Source organism: Condylura cristata, unplaced genomic scaffold (genome assembly GCF_000260355.1).
Source record: "Condylura cristata isolate star-nosed mole 26May11 unplaced genomic scaffold, ConCri1.0 scaffold00022, whole genome shotgun sequence".
NCBI classification, from domain to species: Eukaryota; Metazoa; Chordata; class Mammalia; order Eulipotyphla; family Talpidae; genus Condylura; species Condylura cristata.
Genome location: NW_004567123.1, coordinates 959,864 through 983,501, shown reverse-complemented (window position 1 = coordinate 983,501; position 23,638 = coordinate 959,864). Strand labels below are relative to the sequence as shown.

At 41.9% G+C, this 23,638-nt stretch overlaps 1 protein-coding gene across 2 annotated transcripts in view; it reads left to right on the top strand.

Annotated features, from left to right (window-relative positions):
• The window catches only part of SYNDIG1 (synapse differentiation inducing 1), a 191,876-nt gene that overhangs the window by 126,942 nt on the left and 41,296 nt on the right, over positions 1-23,638 (top strand). The window lies entirely within an intron of this gene.

Below are 23,638 nucleotides of genomic sequence, written 5' to 3'. Positions count from 1 at the left end.
AAAAAAATGGCCCTTAAGTTGCTCCTACTTCCTTCCCCTGGCTGGTCAGCAGTCTCCTTCCAGAATGCATATGGAAATTAGCCTTTCCAGGGACACAGAGGATGGGTGCATTTCTCCACACATAAGTGGAGGTAGGACAAGAAAAATGGTGTGCAGAAGACACGCAGGCTTTAAGTTATGGAAAGGACTGCATGTGCTCTTCCTTGTTGCTGCCTCCTCTTAAGTCTGTTTCTCAAAGAACAGTTGTGCAGAGAGAGTGTAGGAAATGTGAGCTCATTCTCTAGAAAATGCCAAGGCTGGGAAAGGGGTATATTTGCTGCAAAGCCCAGCATGCAGATCCTCTAGCAAGGCTGGTATGCAAATATTTACTTGGAGGGAAAAATCCAGGCCAACAAATATGAGTGAAGGGAAAGAGAAACACCAGTTGTGCCTTGACACACCACTCTCCTGACATAGGATTTCGGGTGGGCTCTCCTAAAACCACAGATGGGGACAAGACAGGGGCCTTTTCCCAGATCCAACTCCACCTCCTCCAGTGGAGTACCAGGACCTGGAATTGGCTCAGAGAAGACTCCCGGGCCAGGCAGAGGGGCTCTGGCACAGATGTGTCTGATATCCCTCCTCCTAGAAGCATGTAGAAATGAGCTAGGATCACCTTGACTTCTAACAAGTAGGGTGAACTCAGCTACGTGTTGAGTGCTTTATACTCACCTTTGATTATGACAGCCCTATGAAATGCTGTGCTAATGTTGTCACCATTTCAGAGATCCAAAAGCAAAAATGTAAGTGATCATTCCAGATTATATAGGGCATATAACTGACAGGGCTTAAGTGGAATATAGTTCTGTGAGGTTCCCAAATACTTCCAATATGAGCCACTTCTCATTTTAAGTTCACAGCAGATTTTATTTCACTCTCATGAAGACCACTGAGGAAGAGGCTATTTTGGATAGATATCTAAAAGAGGAATCACTAGGTTTTATGGTAGATCTATTTTTAATATTTTGAATATTGAATATCCACACTCTTTTCCATAAGGACTATGCCAGTTTGCATTCCGACTACAAGGTTCCTTTTTTAGCATATTGTCACAAACACTTGTTTCTGGCCTTTTTAATATGGACCATTCTCACAGATGCAACATAATTTTGAATTGCATGCTACTGATAATAAGTGATAAGCATTTTCTCATATGCCTGTTGGTCATCTACTGTCTTCTTTGGAGAATGATGTATTTAGCTTCCCTACCTATTTTTTTAAGGTTTATTTATTTATGCATACAGAACGGGAGTACAGGCCAGACGTGCCATGGTGGTGAGAAGATTCACCAGAGACAGAGTGAATCCTCTCAGAACAGGCCAACTGCTGAGGGGAGCAGCGGGCAGGTCAGGAGAGGTCTGCCATGCCATGTGGATCACCTCCCGGGCAGGTATCAAAGTCATGCTGAGTGGCTTTAGCTTCTTAGTGCTGTGCTTTAACCTGTTGTGCCACCAGGCAGGGCTCCCTAACAATTTTTTGATTGGGTTAAGAGACACTCCTTTTTGCAATGTATACTCTTGTCTCTTATGTAATGGATTAATTATCAATATATGGGTGGGTTTATTTCTGGCTTTTTAATCCTGTTCTGCTGGACTCTATGTCAGTTTTTATTCCATACCATCCTATTTTAATTACTATAGTTTTGTAGTATAATTTATAGTTTTGATGCCAACATTTTTCTCTTTTGTCAGGATTGATTTAGCTATTTGGCTTATTCCATGGTTCCATATTAATATTAGCGATGTTCTACTTCATTGAAAAATTATATTGACACCTTAACAGGGATTGCATTGTATTTGTATATTGCTTTGGGTAGGATGGCCATTTTAACAATGTTAGTTCTTTTAGCCCATAAGCAGGGGCTATCTTTCTAATTTTGGGGTGTCTTATTCCATTTATTTTTACAAAGGTCTTATAGTTTTCGTTTTTTGGTCCGTTATCTCCTTTGTTAAGCTTACTCCTAGGTATTTATTTTAGATGTTATTGTAAGTGTGATTGTTTTACTTTATTCTTTTCTTCTAGATCGTTGTTTGCATTTAGAAATACAAGTTATTTTAGTAAATTGATTTTGCAACCTGCCACTTTACTGATTTGTTATTTCAATTAATTTTTAATGGAGTCTTAAGGTTTCCCATGTGTTATCATGTCATCTATCAATGATATAATTTTACTTCTTTTCCAATTTGCATCCATTTTATATTTTTCTCTTGTCTAATTACGCTAGATAAGACTTCAATACTAGTGTTGAAAATGGACAAATTAGTCTTGTTTTATGTAGGCAGTATTTATTTGTATATGCCCACCTCTTCCACTTCTTTTTTTTCTCATTCTTTCCTAAATTTTTGACTTTCTATCTTAAATAATAGATTTTTGTGCAAAGACCTACCTTGAGAATTTCCTTTAGTATGGAAGTGCTGGTGATTAGTTCTCTCTTTTATGTCACTGGAAATATTTTTTATCATTTATATTCTTGTGGGTATTCTAACAAATTAAATAATTTTAAGAGTTTTTTTCCTTAAATATTTATTTTATTTATTTATGCTTACAAGAACTGGGTGTGGGCTGGATGTGCAGGGGTGAGAGGACTCACCAGAGACAGAATGGGGAGCAGAACAGGTGGATCTACTGAAATATACTACTGAGGGGAGCAGCAAGCAAGACAGAAGAGGTCTCCTGCACCATGTGGGTCAGCTCCTTGGCCAGGGATCAAACTCATACCTCAGTGGCTTGCAATAGGTGAATTGCACTGAGACTTTAAACCAGGGAAGCCCTAAAGTTCCTTTTTCAATTGTATTGAAATTTAGATAAATCCACACAGAATAATTTTATCAGTTCTAATATGTCTGTGTGTCTTCTTCGATCTACAATATTTTTTATAGTTTCCAGTTACCTTGCAAGATTTTCAAATTTTGTGTTTCTTTGCACACACTAAGCAAAATATTTTAAAATCCATGCCTGCTAATTACTTTAGCTGGTAATTCTATGTGTCTTTTTTTGTTTGTTTGTCATTTCTCCTTGTCCTCATACAATCTAAGACGTTCTTAGATTACTTTTCATTATGTGCTGGTTATTCTTTTTACAAAAAGTATGCACAGGAATACTTTGAGGATTAAGATGATGCCAGCTTCCTTAAGATAGGTCATTTCTTTGCCTTTTCCATGACATAGTACACAAAGAATTCAGAATCACCTTAGTTGAAGCTTGAATTTTGAGTTGATGCAAAGGCAGAATGTAATTACTTCTACTTCTGCTTCTCCCTTTGCTACTATAGTTCTTTTCCTTGGTATTCCATTCTATGCAACGTGCTGTTTTGCCAGAATTTCCCTCTGAACCCCTAAAGTTACCAAAAACTTGTTCTCTCAAAAACATGTTATAGGTCAGCAAATACCACCATAGAAGAAGTGCCTGGGTACCTGCATTAATCCTCCATATCAGTGTCCCCTTCCTGGCGACCCCTCGCTTCTTATCTCTTTGATGCTTTTTAACATATTCTTGATTATTTAAATGAGAGTTTTTAGCTGTCTTATGCAGAAGGGCTACTGGTGACATTACCAGACATGGAAATTTGCATTTCTATCTTTCTCTTAATTGTTTACAGCAGATAATATTCCTTTTATGAATGGAATATTTTTTGAGAAACTTAGACTGAGGGACTTACATTATATATCTTGGAATCCATCCCTTCTGATGCAAACAGCAACTTAAACAGGCTCTGCATGAGTGAGCAGCCAAGTGCAAGACCACTAAAACTGACATAGCTGAGACAAAACCCACCTTTGCCTCATTCAACTTGCAGGAAGTAGCATAGCAGTGTCACTAAGATCAAGAGCCTTGAGCACAGGGCATGGTACTTGCAGCAGCACCCTGCGTGTGCTGTTTGCATTTGTGTCTGCAACAGAGATCACCCAGATTCTGCTTGACTGTTCTGTAAAGATCAATCAGGTGGCTTACAGTATAGCATCACCTATGGGTATCAAGACAGAGCTAAGAGAAGTTGGCCATGACAAAGATCAAACCAAGCCACCAAATACTCTGGGCAATTTCCTATGCAGGCTATGGGCATTTAACCCTGATTCCCACAAGTGGCCTCTGGGAGCGTGCCAATTCCACCTCTCCCAACTGTTCCACCGAGGAGGAAGAGAGGTGCTGTCAATAGTGAATTGAGGACTGTTTCCAAAGGATGCCAGTGCCGAGGCTCTTCTGCACCATAGGTTAAAACAGAAGTGCCCCAAAGGGACACTGCATTGGGGAAAATATAAGTCACTCTGACTTAATCTTTATTCTGCAGAAAGAAGTACAGTTGACCCTTGAACAACAACAGGCTTGAACAGCACCAGCCCAATTCTATGTGGATTTTTTCACTAAATACAAATGCCCCTCCATATCTATAGGTTTCCTGAAGGGTTTTGAGACCAATCCCCTGTGGATGACAAGAGATGACTGTAGTTACATTTTTAAGCATCATGCATGGATTCTTTACTGCAAGGAGGAAAAGGAATCAATGTCTTTAACCCCTGCATTGTCCAGGGTCAACTGTAGATTGAAATTATAATAGGATAGCAGGTCAGTGGCAGTGAGCCTTGGAAGCAAATCTGCGTCCATTAGCAGAGCATTTAAAAATGGAGTGGCAAGTTGGAAGTTAAAACACCACAAAGACTATTCAGAAAGCTTTGTATGGTAACATGTTCTAAAATAGACTCATCCTAAGACCAGAAAATCTTTTCACAAGGAAATGAGCAGACACATTTGTCAGGTACAGTGGGGGTCTCTGCAGATATCTGCTGTCCACAGAAGATAGATGGAGGCAGACCCTGGACAGTTTATCTCCACTCTGTCAGCAAGGAGCAAAGTAAACCTTTGACAGACATGATAATTAAACTGTGCATTTTTTTTTAACATGGAAGGCAAAATGCCTTGGATGTTTTCAGAAGCTGCCACTTGTCCATCTTTCTAGCCATTTATTTCACCAAAACAAACCAGCATTTTCATATCTTCTTATCCAAGCCGTGTGCCAAAGACAGGTTTTTGAATTGTTCATTATTATTTTTTTCAAAGTTGCATGGTTAAAACAGATGTGTTACATGAAACTGGACCCTTGCGTATTCCATACCCTAAATGCTGGTGTTCATAATCATCAACAAGTCATGGAGTTAATGTTTTATATTCTTCACCATCTCCCTCTTTTGTCTTCAAGTTAATTATTCTGCAATGTCTCCTGATTTATAGTAAATTGAATACCACCCAAGTGCATCTGCAGGCACTAGCAGATTCAAAATTAGCACAAGATAAAACTTTTTACTTCAGAGTCCCAGGTCATTCAAGGTTATAAGCAGCTAGTTAGATGTTATCTGATTCAGCTGGTTCAGTTGAAGCCATAAATATCTGTGCTGGAGTTGGGGGTAAGGGATTGGCAAAGGATGTTCTGGCTCAGGAGATGTGAAATGGGACTAGTGGCACATCAGAGAAAGGAGAATGTTACCAAAGCATAGAATGGATGGGAAGGGCTGGACCTGCTTCAGCCTCCCAGGGTGAGTGATGTGTAAGTTAAGATGACGGTGAGTGTCCTACCGTGGCAGCAGGAGCACGGCCAGACTTGCGAATAAAGCTATTAGAAAACTTCTTTGAAGGATGGCTAAATATATATCCAATGATATATTTTAACTTCTTTCAGGAAAAGGCGCAATGGCATCTAGATGTTCATCAAGCCCACGTTCTCTCTCTCTTCCCTTCCCCCCACCCTTTCTCCACTCCGTCTCTGTGTCTTTCTGCTCCATCTCTCTCTCTATCTCCATATGTATATTTAATATGCTGATTGTAGCTTCTGAGAGCTGTTTTGCAACTTATAGATTTAAACAATTCTGTATAAATATTAATGATCCAGTGTCGCCAAGACAAATCAGATTTCTGATCTATTTTTTTTCCTCTGAAATCTAAACTGGAATTAAGTTACTGATTTTAACTTGTTTGGGTGTGTAAATGACAAGGACATCATGTCTACTTTGTTTGATGGAAGGTATTGGGCAGATTTTTTTTTCATTTATAGATGATGCATTGTTTCAGTTATCAGTATCTTCATTTTGTGATTTTTTTTTTGCTAAGGCAGAGACCAACATGTCATTTGTCCAAGGTCAGAACGTCACATTCAGAATCTAGGGTTAAAATCACCACCTGGCTCAACACTAACTACACTTCCAAATATGAAAATTTTGTGTCTTTTGATTATGAACCTAAAGTTTTGAGGATATAGCATCCCTCTAAATATTAGCAAATGGCTTGGTTGTATTTATTTTTCATCTTTTTTAAGATGGGACACTCTGCATATGTCTTGTGTTGCCCCAAGAGCTAAAAGAAAGTGCAGGGCCTGGAACCCCTGATTCTGTGGAGTGACCCTCAGCTTCTCCCCACCATCCTTGGCCATGCCTGTAAATGTGTCTGTCTCCATCGCGACCAGAACTTCAGACGCACACAGCCAGGAGTGCCTCAGTCACTGACACAGGCCCAAATGGGCCAGCCCAAGTGTCTCTGGGCACAGCCACAGGGACAGCCTCCAGGGGGCCTCCCATCAGGACTCAGGTGTCCACAGGTATCAGGGATGTGCCTGGGACCATGGTGAGTGGGCTACTGCTCTGTCTTGACCTGGCAACAGCATGGGGCTACTGATCCATTTTGTTACTCACAGCATGAGGTACCGCTTTGTGTGGAAGACAGTGATTTCATGTGCCTTAACTCGCATGTAAATTGCTGCAAGCCAAATACGGATGTGCAGAAAGGAGGGTGACAGGCCGTGAAGGATGAGTGTGCTGTAGGTTCTCATGGGCATCTGCGCCATTTGGGCCCCCTTTCTGATATTCTGATGTTTTCTTTTATCAATGAGAGATGCACTGTGTCTTCCCTGTTGGCAGAACCTCACTGGGTGACTTTACCCATCAGGTGCCATGTACTCGAGCATTCTAACGGTGTTGATGGCATTGGCATCTACACCTCCTCTGTAAACCAGGCACCCCTGGGAGTGCCTGCTCTCGGAAGTGCCTCTCTTTCCTTGCTTTCTTGATTAGTTTTAACATTTTGGGGACTTAGAGTTACATGAATCCCAGGCACAGAGCATAGCTGAACAAAGTCCCTTGAGCACAATATGTGTCATGATCACCTTCCATGCATCTGCATTATACTCCTTACTCTTGCTTTTCCCTGTTCTCCAAAATGACAGGGCGCACATTGATACCTGTCTGGCTTATGGATAAAATAGCACAGAATCTCTGACATCCAAGTTCAGAATGTGTTTATGTTGGGCTCCTGTGCCAGGAGCCACTGAGGCTTTGCATTACCACGGTCAGGCACACACAAGAGAGCAGGGAACTATGAATCCCGTGTACCCTGCTTTCAGCTTGTAGGTGAGAGCTGAAGCCATGGTTGTGCAAATATAAATCAAAAATAAATAATGAAGCAGCAAGTTCTTGAATGGCATGACTGCAGGTTGCTAGGGCACCTGCAAATAGTACAGCAAGGTATTGCTTCGAACTGGCCCTGCATTGGGTCTAGTCAAATGCAAATGGTGAATTTGTCACAAAAGTCAACTGTTCCTGGGGATCGTCACCACCCTCGCCCCTAGCCGGGCACAGCTGTGCTTATCCAGAAAGCTCCACGGTTTAGGACCTCTTTAGTGCTTGTACTTCAACTTCCCCCTGCAAGACCGGCCTCTATGTGGATGGTATTTGTCCTCAGTAGCCCTCCGCCCTGCCCCCTTCATCCAAATGGATCATGTGTTTTCAGCACAAACCTGAACCCAAAGGCTTCCCACAAGCCCCAGCCTTCTGCCCACAGTCCTGGCCTACGTATACCCATCACCAGGGGAGTCTCAGGTGGCCTCTTCTAGTCCACCAAGAGCCACAGGAGCTTCTGGGCTCTGCTAGGTGCATTCACAGGCACCACAAGCACCAAGAACAGACTGTGGCACTTCATGGCTGTTCAGCAATCCCCTGAGTATAGTGGAAAGGAGGTGAGTCTGTGGATGGAGGGGGAGGAGGCATTTTAAGACCCAAGCCCTAGAGCTGTTTTAAAAGGATTTTCTACATTCCTGAGTTGATTCTGAGTGATTTTGCCTGGTTCTTAGAGCTGTGTGAAGTACCTTGGGTTCCTTTGGAAATAATATATAAAATTGAAAAACCAGAATGGGTCTTATAGGTGATAAATATCCCTTCCAGAGCTGTGTGTGTCCATGTCTTGAGTCAGGATGACCCAGTCAAGGGCGCTTGGAGCACATTTGAGCAGATAGCATTGCGGTGGGGGAACAGGGGGGAATCAGCCAGCCATCTCTGATTCCCCAGCAGGCCGCCTAACCACACCCACTCCCACAAAAGAAGCTGGGATTTATACCATGCTTGATTGCTCTGACCCTTAACAGGTTTTAGGTAATTGGTAAGGTAATTTGCAAGTGATACAGCATGGCGTGATTTATTATGCATAAATGGTGAAATCTGAGAAAAGGAGTTGCCCCAAGATCAGCAGACGTGCCCAATCTCAAGACGCCAGAGCCCTGAACACAGCCACCTCCCTCAAGTATCAGTGGGTGTGCTTGGCCAAAACTGTGCCTAACGCTTACCAGGGAGGGGTTGACATGCCCGCAGGATAAAGAAAAGCTACCTGCCCAGCTTTGCCTTCTGGACTTTGTCTCTCACTGAGCCCCGGCTGCCTTGCTGCAGCCCCAGCAGAGGGAAGAATTGCTGGCTTCTTCTTGCTGGAGTCAGAGGGGGTTCTTCTATCTGGGGAACTCTCACACAGGACTTCTAGAAGGTTGTCTAGAATGTGCTCCCACACCTGAACCTCGTGAGACTAAGGATATTTTGGGTGCTTTCCAGAGTGTTCTCTTCATTTCTGTTAATGGAATTAACCTTTGTCCACAGACAAAGCTCAAACCTGTCACTTTGATCAGGCCAAACTTTGGTTTGCCCGTCATGTTGTCTGGGTTGTGATTCCTAAAATCCTCTCTCTGCAAAGCTCTTGTCCTCATTCTTCCTTCAGGACCTTTTGCTGGACTCCAGGTCCTGAAGACTTTTTTATCAATCATTAATAATTGCCCCAGTTCCTGGCCCTCTTTCCACTGTCTCCCTTCTAATGTAGCTCCCAAAACCCCAAGATAATATTCCTGAGGCAGGTAGGCCTATCCAGTCCTAGCTCACCCACTTTAGTGGCTCCCACTGGTCTTCAAAATAGACTGAAATCCCTTTACTTGGGTGCCCAAGACACCAAATCACTTAGGTCTCTGCTCCCACAGCCCAGCCTCTCCAAAGTTCATTCTTCCCAGGCCACTTTCCTCAGTCCCTAACAGTCTCCTCAGTCCCTAAGACTGCTCAATGGCAGTCAAGACCCACATTCTGCAGCTCCCACCTCCCTGGCCCATGCTGCTCCCCAGGAAGTCTTCCTCACCTTCCTATCCTGTGGGCTTCCATCTGTTCTATGGAAAGTCATGCCCCTGCCTCAATGAACAGACCCTCACAAGGCTTCAAGGGAACCACCCCAGCATTTTCTGACAATGTTCCATTTGTCAGACCCACGTGGGGAGCAGCTCTTGGCTCGAGACTCACAGGGAATCAGGCCACTAGCATCTTCCTGTCATTGTCAGATGTGCATCCCGGGGGGGGAGGGGAGGGGAGATGAACCTATAATTCAGGAGTTCTAAAATAAAATGCAGGGAACACACAAAACCCTCACTGCTGTCCTGTAATTACACATCTTCAGGGGAGCGTTCTGGCTTTGTCCAAGTCCGTTGCATAACTGTGCCGACAGTTATGTAACCACATAATAGCAAGAGTAGGGAAATACTAAATAGGTGAACAGTGCATTCATTTATCTATCATATTCTATAAGAGCATGATAAGATAAATGCAGAAAAATTCCACTGGCTTCAATTCTTAGCATAAAAGCCTTTTTTATGAACATTATTTTTGATTTTTCACCTCCATATTAGGCACATGGGGAATGTACTGCCACATAATGTATTTCACCAGAGGGCGATCTCCTCCGAAAATCATCCTGTTTCATTAGAGAAGAGCAATCAGTTCATGGGAGGGTTGGGGTTGGAGAGGCAGGGTGTATGATTTGCAACAGGACTTAACCCTTTGGTGGCAGAAGAGGAAATCAGGCATGCCTCCATCGCCCCCTGTCTACCCCCACAGAGCTAATTGGGAGCGTGGCCATTGATACAACCTCCCAGTGTCCTTGTTCTACAGCGCGAGAGGAGAGTGAGCACAGCATGTACAACATGGGGCATGGAGTCTCAAGCCATAAAACTAAAGAATGACTTTGGCAGCGGGACTTAAAAATGGTCTTGGCACAACCTTCCTGAACCTGCAAAATTGATTAAGTCTATTCCCAACAACTTAACAGAATTCAAAAGCCAGAGATGGGCTTAAAGCATAGTCAACCTTAGATATGTTTCTAAATATATCTTAACTCAAAACTCTTCCCCCACTACTCCCAGCACAGAATTGTAATAATTTGTCATCATCACAATACATGAATTCAGGCTTTGGTTCAAGGTGGTCGACAAACACTTCGTTATAACTCATGAACTCAGGGTCTGCAGAGAGTCGGGACTAGATACTTCCCTGTTGGCACCCAGGCATAGGACTAGCTCCTGGCATCCACACTGGGAACCAGAGACCTCTCCCCATCCTTTTTATGCACAAGAAAGCTGTCCATGTGCCCCAGCAGCAGTAATGTTGAGGGTGGCCCTGCTCCCCTGAACACTTCTCTGTACCAGCCGAGATGTGGAACAGACCATGAGCTCTGTGGTCCTCATTCTTGCATGCTGAGACATGCAGAAGGAAGAATGCTGTGCAGATGAGGATGCTGACACTTAGGGATTCAAGATTCTTATCACAGGCCCCTGTGTCATAATAGGGGGCTCAGGACATAGGCCCTGCTAGAGACCTCACTCCCAGTAAACTTTCCACCCTTCACTGAACTGTCTTCCTACAAAGCTTCCAGAAGATACTGTGCTTTCATGCGATACAGTTAAGATCTGGGTATTTGGATTGGGACTTAACAGACCACCAGTGCCCAACTGTATGATCCTGGACAAGTTATTCATCCCTTCTGGACCTCCAAGACAAGACAGGGGCATATAAGATAAAGCCATTGGCACCACACACACGGCTGGTCTGTGAGCTGGGAGTGAGCAGGAGAGCATTCCCTGTAAAGTCAGAGGAATGCTAGCAACTCACACTTGGACAACCTCTTCAGGTCCTTACCCTCCTCTCTGGACTGTTGTAGTTCCAATACCAGTGCGATCTTGCTGGCAATGCTCAGCTTCCACAGACATGCTCACTGGTACCTCTGCTTAGAAACGTGCCCCCCCCACACACACACACAGCCCCACCAAGGCCACCAGGAGAGAAGCAACACTCCTATCTGCTGAGCAGCATTGTTTGCACCTGCCCATGTCTGGCCACCAATGTACCGTGTGTGCCATGCATTGCAGTCTGCAGTGCACCTTCACCACCCCACATTGGACTTCCTCCCAGGGGCTCTCCCTTGAAACACTCCCCTCCTGTCACTGTGCTCATGCCAGTGTCTTCTCATTGGCAACAGCTTTCCAAAGCCCTCTGACCACTGAGTCTGCTGTGTGGGTCTCCTAATCCCAAGGCTTGTTGGGCCATCATTTTGCTACCTGCAGTTCTGCATTCTTATACAAGGTCAAAACTGCCCTTTAGAAACCGGTCAGTAATAGGAGCCAAACTTCACAAGGTGCTTTTCAAATCAATCAAGAGCAGAAAGCTTGGTCACCCGGGGAAGAGTATGCATCGAGAGGTAGGACTGGGAATGCCCAGGGGCCCACTGACTGATGTATATAACAAGGGACCCCAAGGCTTATCTGAGGAAAGCCTTGTTGCTGAGAATGGAGCCCTGACTGGGGAAGGGCTGGCTCTCGATTACAGCTCTGAGTCATCAAGCAGAGAAGGACCTCCTACTGTAGATGACAGCGCATTTTCTCGTTACACTCTTCCCCTTTTCCTTTTTCCCTCCTTCCCGTCATGGCTGGTGTATGATTATTCTCCCAAAAAGCCCAGGTTCTTGCTCTTCAGTAGTATTCTGCAAGATGCAGACTGCTCCAGGAGTCCCATTTCTTTCTCAGTGTGGTGATGCCTAATGCAGCACTGCTGCCTGCCACACCTCTGTCCTCCCTCGGACCTCCGCCTCTTCCCCGTAACAGTGAAGGGATCTCAGGGAATGTTTCCACCTTGAACCTTGATATCCTAATGGCAAGGTATTTGACATTATAAAATGTGGAGGCTGAGCTCTAAGCACCTGACGATAGAGGCTTATGAGGACCGGGAGAGCGTGCAGCCTCCTGCCTGTGGTTACTGGCACAAGGCTGTAAAGGAGAAGGCCCAGCTTGGTGTGTGTTTGGGGGGGGGGGCGTCAGGGGGACTGTGCACCATGCTGTGCATCACCTCACAACTTCCATGTGCAGGGTTAGACTATTTGTGCCATTTGTGTGGTAAAGGGCTATAGTAAACACCCTGTTTCTTGTTTGGTCGATTGTTACAAAAAATAAACAGGAGCAACATCTGGGACTAAAGCGGACCTGGCACATAAGATGTTTACCGACACTCCTCTCTCAGTGGCCGAGACAAGGAGATCTGAGGGCACTAATCTGAACCTCTTAATTTAAGATTCTGCAGTGGCCACGGCACTATAATCCATTAGACTGCAGAAACTGGGGCTAGGAAAATGCTCTGAGGAGGACTACGCTCATGTGGGCAGCAAGCTAGTCCTGCCCCAGGAATCTTCTTGGAGGCTGTCAGGGTATAAGACATAAATGTGATTAGAGTAATAGTGAATTGATGTCAAGGAGAGGTCCCGTTTCTTCTACTTTAATGCACAGAATGTATTTTGATTGTTTTTTAATTTGGAACTTAATCTTCTTAAAATTATTTCATCTTTTTAAATATATTCATTATATCATCCTTCAATTTTGTACAATGTATGGTTTCCCCATGAAATTCCCACCACCCATTCACCTGAGCTCTATCACTGTAGTCCCTTGTGCTCTTCTCACTCACCAGAAAAATTAATAATCGGGCCCTCCCTGGGGGCACAACAGGTTAAAGTGCAGCACTATGAAGCTAGCAGCATCCGCTTTAGCACAAGTTCAATCCTGGGTCAGGGAGCTTATCCACATGGTCCAGGAGAACCCCCACACACACCCCCCGCCCCAGGGCAGCAGACCTCATATGTCTCCTCCACCACTGTACTTCGTCATTCTGCCTGTTCTGCTCCCTGCTTTGTCTCTGGTGAGTTCATCACCACCCTGCACCTCTGGTCTGTACCCCAGTTCTGTATGCATAAATAAATAAATCTAAAAAAAAGTAATTATAATAAAGCAAAAAGCAAAATCATCAGGAAGCTATAGATCAGAGACATTCTGTAGGAGAGGAAAAGGGAGAATTATTTCTTTAAGTTTTATAATTTATATTCCTTTACTGTTGAGATAATGTCGGTTTTCAACATTTGTTGTATTTAGGGAATGTGGATCTCCCCCTTCAGTTGTTATTACCATAGAGCACCCACCCCAAAGTAACCCATCATCCATTGTACACCCCCTCCACTTTGTTCTTGTCTCTTCCTCCCCCTATTTCTCCCACTCTGGATCCTACAGGGTTAGGGTTTAAAGTTTGACTTTATCTGACGCTTTGTTTGGTTTCTCTATAGTCACCTGTGGCACTGTTCAGTGTTTGTCTTCCTCCTTCTGGCTTATTTCATTGAACATAATCCTTTGTTCTTCAAATGGCATGAGGCTATCTTTTTTGAGCACGGAGTAGTCCATCGTTGTGTAGATATATACCCCATCTTCCTAATGCACTCATCTATTTGGGGGCACTTAGGTTAGTTTCATATCTTGGCTGTTGTAATTGTGCTGCAATTAACATGGGAATACAAAATTACAAATTTAAAGGGAAACTTGCATTCCCATGTCCATGTAGGATGAATTGCTAGGTCATATGTCAGACCCATTTTTGAGGTTATATTTGTTCATGTTTTCAGGAATATGTTCAGTGGTTTCAAATGTTACCACACTGCACCCACCACCAAAGTACTCATAATCCTCTACCATAGTCAATTGGGCTCCTTCCCCACTTCGCTCCCCAACCTCCACTCTCCCCCTCCAGTATCTTCAATTTGGCAGTCAGATTTCTTGGGGCAGTTGATTGGTTTTTGTTTGGCCTATCCCTTTATTTTGTTTCTTTATGCTACACCTATGAGTGAAATAATCTGATATTTGTCTTCTGATTGTTTCACTTACCGTCTTTCCCTCCAGTTCTATTCATATTGTTGCAAAAGGCAAGATTTCATCTATTTATAAAACTGAGTGGTGATACATTGTGTAGATGACCCACATCTGTTTTGGGGCACTTAGGTTGTTTCCATCGCTTGGTACAAGGAGCTGCAGTGAACACAGGTGTGCATATATCCTCTTGAATTTGTGTTTTTCTATTCTTCAGGTAGATACTGAGGTATGGAATTGACAGGTTCAGTTTTAGTATTTTGAGAACCCTCCATGCTGTTTTCACATGGACAGGCAAGTCTACTTTCCCACCAACATTGTACAGGGATTATTCTTTCCTCCTCACCAGCACTTGTCATTTCTGGGCTTTTTGACATTCTCCTTCTCCCAGGTATGAGGTGGCATTTTGCTGAGATCTTGAATTGCATTTCTTTGATAATAAATGATGATGAGCACAACTTTTAGCCATCTATATGTCCTCTTTGAAGAAATATGTATTTAGCATTTCTGCTTCTTTTTAGTAAATGAAAGTTGCTTATTAAATTTTACCAGTTATTTGTATGTATTTATCAATTTTTGAAGACATAACTATCTTAAATAGGTAAAGCAGCTTCCTTGCTAATATTTCAGCATCATTTTATTTATTTATTTGTTTGTTTGTTTGTTTGTTTACTTATGTATTTATTTATTGCATAGAACTGGGGTGTAGGCCAGAGGTTCAGGAGGTGAGAGGATTCACCAGACACAGAGTAAAGGACAGAGCTGGCAGATTTACTGAAATACACTACCAAGGGGAGCAGTGCATGAGACAGAAGGCGTCTGCTGTGCCAAGTGGGTCAGCTCCCTGGTCGGAGATCAAACTCAGGCCATAGCTGTGAGTGTGCTGAAACTTAACTCCTAGGCCACCAGAGGAAGAAGCTCTCATTTTAATTTTCTACACAGCTTTTTGTCTATCTATCTTCCTCCTACATGAAGATAGACAATTTGCCTCTTCTATGGGATGTTACTCCCAACTTCCTGATGCCTTAATTTGAAATGAATCATAGTGGGACATTCATAGTGGTGAAGGCAGGAGTTTGAGTAACACATTCCCCTGAAATCCTTGTTTGGTAATTCTGCCTAGGTCTCTGGCCCCACATTCTGCCTTCCCCCGGTTCTTACCCTCTGGGCCCCAGGCCCAGGTGTCAAGGTTCAGCCCAAGGAGAAGTTATTTGACCTGATTTGGGGACCCATTGAAACCTCAAGAATAAGGGTACAAAGTGAAGCTAAATATAACAATATGCAGAACACAAAATGTACCAGAGGAGCAGGGAATCTGTGTTCTGACAGTCTCCAAATTCCAAAAGCAACAAGTTAGGACTTTAATCTTTGTTGTTGTCATGTTGCTTTTTTCTATGCAAATTACACCACTGGACTCTTAAATAAGCACCCCTATGTGCCCAACTTGGTGCCATGTGCAGAGAACACAGTGGAGAAGGATGCAGGTCCTATACTCGTGGGAATTTAAATATTCTAGCAAGAGGATCCCTGTAACTTGAAGTCATTGTCCCTAAAGGTCTCGGGGCAGGCAGTTTCTGGAGGTAGTTGTCACTGGAATGACCTGCCATGGCAACCTCTGGCATTGTCCTCACCTTATGCTGTCCTTAGAGGTGGCCCTCCTGCCTAAGTGGTCCTCACCAAAACCTGGTGATCCTCCTTTTAACCTCCATCTGTCCCCACTCACCTCTGAGCCTGACTCATCATCTAGAGGCCACCTCCCTCCTTCCACCACCTCCTTCATCACCATGTCAAGTGTCCTGCTTCCCCTATAAGCTTAGTTAGACCGAGTGTGGGCAGCACTCTGGCTGAGCTTCATGGAGGCTAGGAGAATTGTGGCTAAGTACCTGCAGGCATTATTACTTCCTTCCCCTGGAAGGTGAGGCCCATCCTCTGACTGACACCCCATCTTTCCACACAGCACCTCCTTTTGCCTGTAGTCTCACTGGAAATCAAATGAGACCAGGAAACAGTTTTGAATTCACTACAGGAACTTGTGTGGCTCCATCATGGTCACAGGGCTTTGGAGTAGAGCGGCACAGCATCTGGACATGAGTAAGTGGTGAACTTGGAAATATTGCTGGGTTGTAGGGATTCGATTTGTAATCACCAATCCCTTCTCCAGAGTTCCACAGGCAGGGCAAATCCCACATAATAGAAGAACCCAAGGGAATCAGAGCCTCTGCCTTGCCCAGGAAGTCCTCATGTTAAATTTGCAATCTGAAGAGGCTGCTCTAACCCAAGATTCTCTCACTCATCTGCTGGACAAGTGGAGCTGAAGAGGGCTGAGGGTTCCCCGGAAATAGAATCCCACAGCATCTCTGCAGTCGAAACATTGGGTTCCTGACACCTGGAGTTCATCCAGTCTCTCCTTCTTTAGCTGGGTCACAAGCAAAATTATGTGCCTGTTAGCCTGTTACTCTGCCCCAGGAGAAAAAGCCACCCTCCCAACAGCAGTTTCATTACCTTTCTATTTTACTCTCATCTAGTGAAGCTGGAAAAAGATGTTCTGTATTAAAATGTTCCTTCTCGCCATGCATAATGCTAATGTCCTCAACATAATAAAGCTAATGGAATATTTTACACACTGAAAATAGCTGCAGTGACCTTTTCTTCATTCTGGAAAAAGTCTCTTATATTTTCTCTCTCACTCCTTACCCCCCACCTTGCATTTTAGATATCAGTACCCTAAAGCCAGGTGACTAGGACACCTTCTGGAATTAATATTTACTCAATGGAAGCAACCATAAGGAAAATCATCAAATGCTATGGAGGGAAACAAACATAATAATGTCCTCCAGTTATGACCTTTGTAAATTCTCAGTCTCTTACATAACAAAGTTTGAGGTTGTTGGGAGTAGCTGGAAAGCATAGTTCACATCCTCCAAGGGGACTTCTGTTTGATACTGCCTCTAATTTATACTTTCTGGACTTATTTGGAGGGATGGTGGTCTCAGAATCTTCACTTTTACTGAGGTATAGCTGATGAATAAATCCTAAATATTTACAGAGCAATTTATTGCTTTGTTTGAAGGTGGGACCATGGGAAAGTCTTTGTCAAATCTGGAAGCCTGTCTTACTGCTTCTTCAGCCAGACCTGTCCACTATTTGGTCCTAAGGGTCCTTAATCAGACTGGGTAAAAAAGATTTGAAGGAAGATGGGGAATAAGTCCATGCAAGCTGGACCTCCCCTGAAGAGTAAGCACCTGGGACCATTCCATGCTCAAGTGTCACTTGTCAGAGTTAAGTCTGTTTTGTTTATTTTTTTTAAATGTTGCTGTTATTAAGAAGACTGAAGTAGAAGACATTAATCATGTTTCCTTTCATTCCTTAACATTTAGCATTTAGGAGATAATAAGAAAGAGGTAGGGCTATTTATAGTTGAGCCAAAGGTGGAAGGGACTCAGGAAAGGAATTTTCTAGAAGTGGATAGAAGGTTGGAATAAGCAGAATTTGGAATAGTATATTAATACTTATTCCCCAGCAAGAAAACACCATTTCTCCTAGATATTCTGTTTGTTCCTTACATTACATTAGAGAAGAAGGTGGCAGAGCATTGAGGCTACTGAAAAAGGGGGCTGCCACTCAAAAAAAAAGAAAAAGGAGAGGAGAGGAGAGAAGAGGGGGAGGGTAGGGGATGAAAGGAAGGAGAAATCTGTGGCCTGAGTCACTTCTCAAACTCCCCTTCCATCTTCCTTCCATGTGTTCTTGTTCATAGGTGATTCTCACAGGTGCTGACATTTATGTAGCATGGGAACTTTTGCACATGTGTTGTTGTACATGCACACACACATATTCACATCACACACTAGTTAAGCTCTTCACTCACCTGTTATATTTATGTTTCTAAGTTAGGGGAATATAATATTATCGCTAACTGTTAGGATATCCCTAACTGACTACAGAGAGCTATCTCATTAACTCCCCGGGCTACAAAGCTCCAGGGATCAGAGGCAGTGAGTAGAACATGTTGTACCTCTGACCCCACGTGGGTGTGACCCAGACTAATTATCTTGTCTAAATTCAGAGGTCAGTGCTTTCCAGTGAAGAGCAGCATTAACGGAAAGGGAAAAGATAGAAATTCCTGAGACCTTGACTTTTAACTGTGGACAACTAATAAGAAAGTATAGCAATTAATAAGTACAGTAACTAATAAGAAAGCACAAAACTGTAACCTTCATGTAGAATTGTAATAGCAGTTATAAAAGGAGGCAAATTCTTCTACTTCAGGGAACCGTGTGTAATTTCTGCAACTCCCATGATCTATGTAATTTTTCTGGGTTTTGCATTGTTTCACAAACAGTAACTTCTCAGTTTGTTTTTTGTTTGTTTTTTAAAGATTTTTATTTATTTATGCATACAGAACTGGGGTAAAGGCCAGAGTTGTAGGGGCAGTGAAAGTATTCATCAGAGACAGAGTGGGTGAAAAAGAGGCAGATTGACAAAGTAAACTATCTAGGGGAGTAGCAGGTGAGACAGGAGAGGTCTGCTGCACCATGTGGGTCACCTCCCTGGTTGGGGATCGAACTCTCACAGAAGCGGCTGCAGCTAGCTTTGTATTTCTGTACTTTAACCTTTTGTGCCACCAGGGACAGCCCGAAGCTTCTCAGTTTTCTGATAAATATTTTCCATATAGAATTCTGATCAAAGAGACATTGTGCAGAGGAGGGGGAGGGAAAGGAATAAAAACAAGGGAAGGAAGAACACATGGGAGTAAGGTGATGGTGTACCAGTGAATTGATGGTGGAAATTCCATGGGAACTATTGCTGATGTAAAACATATACAAATAAAGAAATTAGTAAAAAACAAAACTGGAGTAAAGGGACATGTATACATTTTATGTTAAAATGAAATGGCTAAAGTTGGAGTCATTGTTTAGCGTTTACCCATTTTAAGCTGTTTTTTTTTTTTTTTCTTTTAAATAACCTACTACGGGCCCTCCCTAGTGGCGCAGCGGGTTAAAGCACTGCACCAAGAAGGTTAAGCCGGGCCCTCCCTGGGCTCAGTGGGTTAAAGCACAGCACTAAGAAGCTAAAGCCACTTCCACATGAATTCGATTCCCGCCTGCCATATGGCGTGGCAGACCTCTCCTGACCTGCCCGCTGCTCCCCTCAGCAGTGTACTTTGGATCTGCCTGTTCTGCTCCCCACTCTGTCCCTGGTGAATCCTCTCACTGCCCCTGCACCTCTGGCCTGTACCCCAGTTCTGTATGCATAAATAAATCTTTAAAAAAAAAACCTACTACTAGTTCTGATTAATGGGTAAGAGAGCTTCCTTTTTATATATATAGTTCTTCCTTATCCTTTGCATAAATGGAAATTTGAAATGACAACTCTTTCTACTTGAACAATTTTAAACTAAGGGACGTGCTCCTGTTAGTCAACCCACAATACACTTTAAGTTGTGAAATTACGTCCATGCATGATTAGCCTATCTCATGTTACAAAAACGGAGACTTTAGCTGTCCTTTGCACCAAAATTCCATAGCATATGCTAGCAGCTTCACAGAGACTGTATTGATACTGAGAAAATTCCCAACAAAAACACTCTGTCAATGTTCTTGAAAAAAAATTAAAGAAAGAAAAAAATATAGAATGTTGATCTTATTACTTCTGTAACAATCCTACAACTAGTGGCATAAAACAAAATTTTTATTATGCTCATGATTTATGTGAGTAGGAAGTTTGAGAGCCACCTTGAGCTTGACTTGTTCCTGCTTCTGGAAAGAATAGGGTAACTTGAAGCTGGGACTGGAAATAACTGTGGTGTCTTCTATCCCCTATCTCGTAACAGGTGCTGATTATTGGCTGAAACTGTCTATATAAGCACCTATTATCTGACTTTTCCAGATGATCTCTTCATGTAGTTTCATTTGAATTCCAACCAGCATGGCATCTGGGTTCCCAAAGCCATTACTAGGCTTTGTCATGATCCAGTCTCTGAAGCCACACAGCATTGCCTCTATCAGACTGTATGAGTAGAAGCCTTCATATACCTTCATCCAAATTCATGGGAGGGGACAGAGAGGTCAAGATTCTGGAAGAGTATGAGAGATGGGAAATATTGCATCAGGCATTTTTGTGAAATAGAATCTGCCAAAACTGCATTTCTAAGTATGAAGACAAACTATGTATGCAACATATTTGTATTTGTTTCATAGAAAAACATTCTATCCTAGACATTACATTCATAAAGTGTATCAAATTAACAAACCTGAAGGCCAAAATGCTTTTTAGTTTTGAGGTCATATTATTATTATAGTACAAGAAAATGCAAATGATATTTTTACTCAGAAGCCTTTATACTTATCAAATGTTCACTGTCATGCATAACAATGATGATAAATATGCCTAATGAGTTAGAAGAGCTGAGAATCTTGTGAAACTTCAGTCAGCAAAACAAGTAGCATTTTGTTGATAAGGTTAAATGCCAGTGTTAAATATTTTAAAGGATTTTAAAAATAAGCTAAGTTAGCATATTCCTTCAACTGCCTCTATGCTGATAATATGTGTATGTAAGGAAGGGAATAGAAACTGTCTAAGAGAACCATCCTAAATCACTTGTTAATCTTTGGCATACATCTTACTTGTTATTCTAAAAGCAAAGTGCTGGTAAAACTCATCATATTTACTTTAGCCTCTTAAGTAAATAATTTATAAAATCATAAGTGCTTTGCACTTCAAAGGTTTGAACTTGACTTAGCACAGAGTTTACACCAATTTGGCACCTTTCCATGTTGTTAAATAGCCATGTACAAAATGTTTCATATCAAACTTGCTGAAACACTGCATTTCCAAGTCAGCACCTGCTTATTTGTATTTTATGTAACTCTTCTTGCCAAGTGGATCTAAGTCCCTTTGTTGATGTATCTGCTGCTAAAAATCTCTTCAGTTCCTCTGTACTCATATCTCCAGCATGATTTTAATAGGGAGAAATATTCTACCCTACCTCTTTGTGGAGTGTACCACAAGTCCACTGTTCACACCACAGCATGAGACTAAATTATAAGATGAGAAAACATCCCTAACCCCACACCCTCAGCCCACACCCTAAGCCATTTAAATAAGCCTCAAGTAAATAACCTTGAATTTAATCTGGGAAAGCAGTAATGCATACTATGTCTAAAGAAAATTTCATAGAAAAGTCCCTAAGCCAAAAGAAGGGTACAAACAAGGCCATTAAAGAATTCTAAAACTTGTGGTATCTAAATTTATAGGAAGTATGAAGTACACTCCACTCCCATTCAAACTGACATAAAATTTCCAACTGACGGCCTGTTTACCTCATTATCTTCTTCCCTATACAAGACATCTTTCAATAATATATAGCAAGGTACACCAAGAATCAACAAAAGACTGCAGAGGAAAAGAAATTATTGATACCAAACTTGATTACAACTTAGATGTTGGAATTGTCAGACAGGAATTTAAAGTAACAGTGATCCATATGTTAAAGACTATAATGAAAAGGGTAGACAACATGCAAGAACAGATGGGTCGTGTCAGCATGTAACCAAAAAACTGGCTTGTCCTGTAAGGGGAAAAATAAAATGGCACTCAGAAAGCAGGTGGGTTACAGGCCCAGAGAGGAGGATTCTCCTGGAAAGATCTGGGCCCTGAGCATACAAGTTTTTCTTTTCTACTCAGTCATTTTAACATTTGTTATATAGTAAGATTTGACAGATTTACACTTGTTTGTAATGGACAGACAAGGTCATTCAGAAAGAGGTTGAGTAAAGGGGAGTTAGACAAGGGTCTGAGAAATGGGAAGAGGGTGGAACCAGCAGAAGACGAGAGGAGCAGCTTGTCCTGCCATTTGACTCCTTTCTTTTGGAATGTGGCCCTGTTAAGACAGAGACCAGTACTTGTGCCAGGTGGGAATGCCCTTTTACTGCAGCCATTTGTTTTATTGCTTTTTTCTCCTTCAAACAGAAAAAATAAAACTATAAAAGGAAGTGTAGAAGTTAAAGAAAAAGAGTAAAATAAATAGTATTTTGTTGGTACTTTTTAAAATGCGGAAAGTTTCAGTGAACTTGAAGATAGGACAAAAGAGACTAACCAAGTTGAAACACAAAAAGAAATAAGAATAAAAACAGAAAAGAATATTCTGTATGAATCAGTATAACATGTAATTAAAATATCAAAGGCAAAAATATTTAAAGAAATAATGGCCAAGGGTTTTCCAGCATTAGTGATAGATACTAAGGCAGTATTACAAGAAGCAGAATTAAACAAACAAACAAAAACCTTCAAGAACAACAGCCTAGATTTGTCATATTTAAACAGAAAAATGAAAGCAGAAAGAAAATATGGGAAAATTCAGAGGGAGGAAAATCAAGGATAAGGATGGTGGCAGACTTTCCATCAGAAACCATGTACCTAAGATGTAGTCAATTACAATCTTTAAAGTACTGAAAGAACAAAATAAAAACCTACCAACCTAGAATAGTATGTCCAGCAAAAATACCCTTTTAAAGTCAAGGATACATTTTAAAAAAAAAATTGCCTCAAAGAATTGAAAGAATTTATTGCCAGGAGACCTGAAATCTGTAAAAAATATTTATCATACTAGACCAGTCTCCAAGTCCTGCAAATTCATTCATTTCTATATTTACATGGGAAACAAGAGTAGGGACCTTTAAACCTTCATTTCCTAACAATTAATCTCCCTTTTAAGAGTCAGCCTTTCCATTGCTGATATGATGCAAGAAAAGCAATACTGACCTGGGATAGAATCTCCTCTTGCCTGTTTGACCCTACACCAGTCATGGTTCCCTCACTTTCAGGAAATAATAGTATGAATATTACACAAAAGCCATGTATAAACACTTGGGTAGAATCTAGCTCCTTGCAAGCATTCAATATATTTTTTTCTCTTATGAAAAGTGAAAGAAATATTTAATGACATTCTTCAGGAAAGAGCAAAATATTATTTAAAAATCAGGCCTACTTTTGCCAAAAGATCATTAAATAAGCAAATAAAGTGAAATGTAATCTTTCATTTTTGTTACTCTTAATTTATCTAAAAGGTCACTGTTTAAAGACATTCTATAAATGCACTAGCTGATTATAGTAATTGCTAAATAAAAGTTGACAACAGTGTCACAGGAAGGAGAGAAAGGATTTGGAATATTCTATCATAAAGTGCCAATACCACATATGAAACAGTATGGTGACATTTGAAAGTACACTTAAGTGTAATAAAAATGTAACTGTAAACCCTGGAACAATTCTAAATCCATATTTTAAAAAGAAATATAAATGATTAGTCAATAG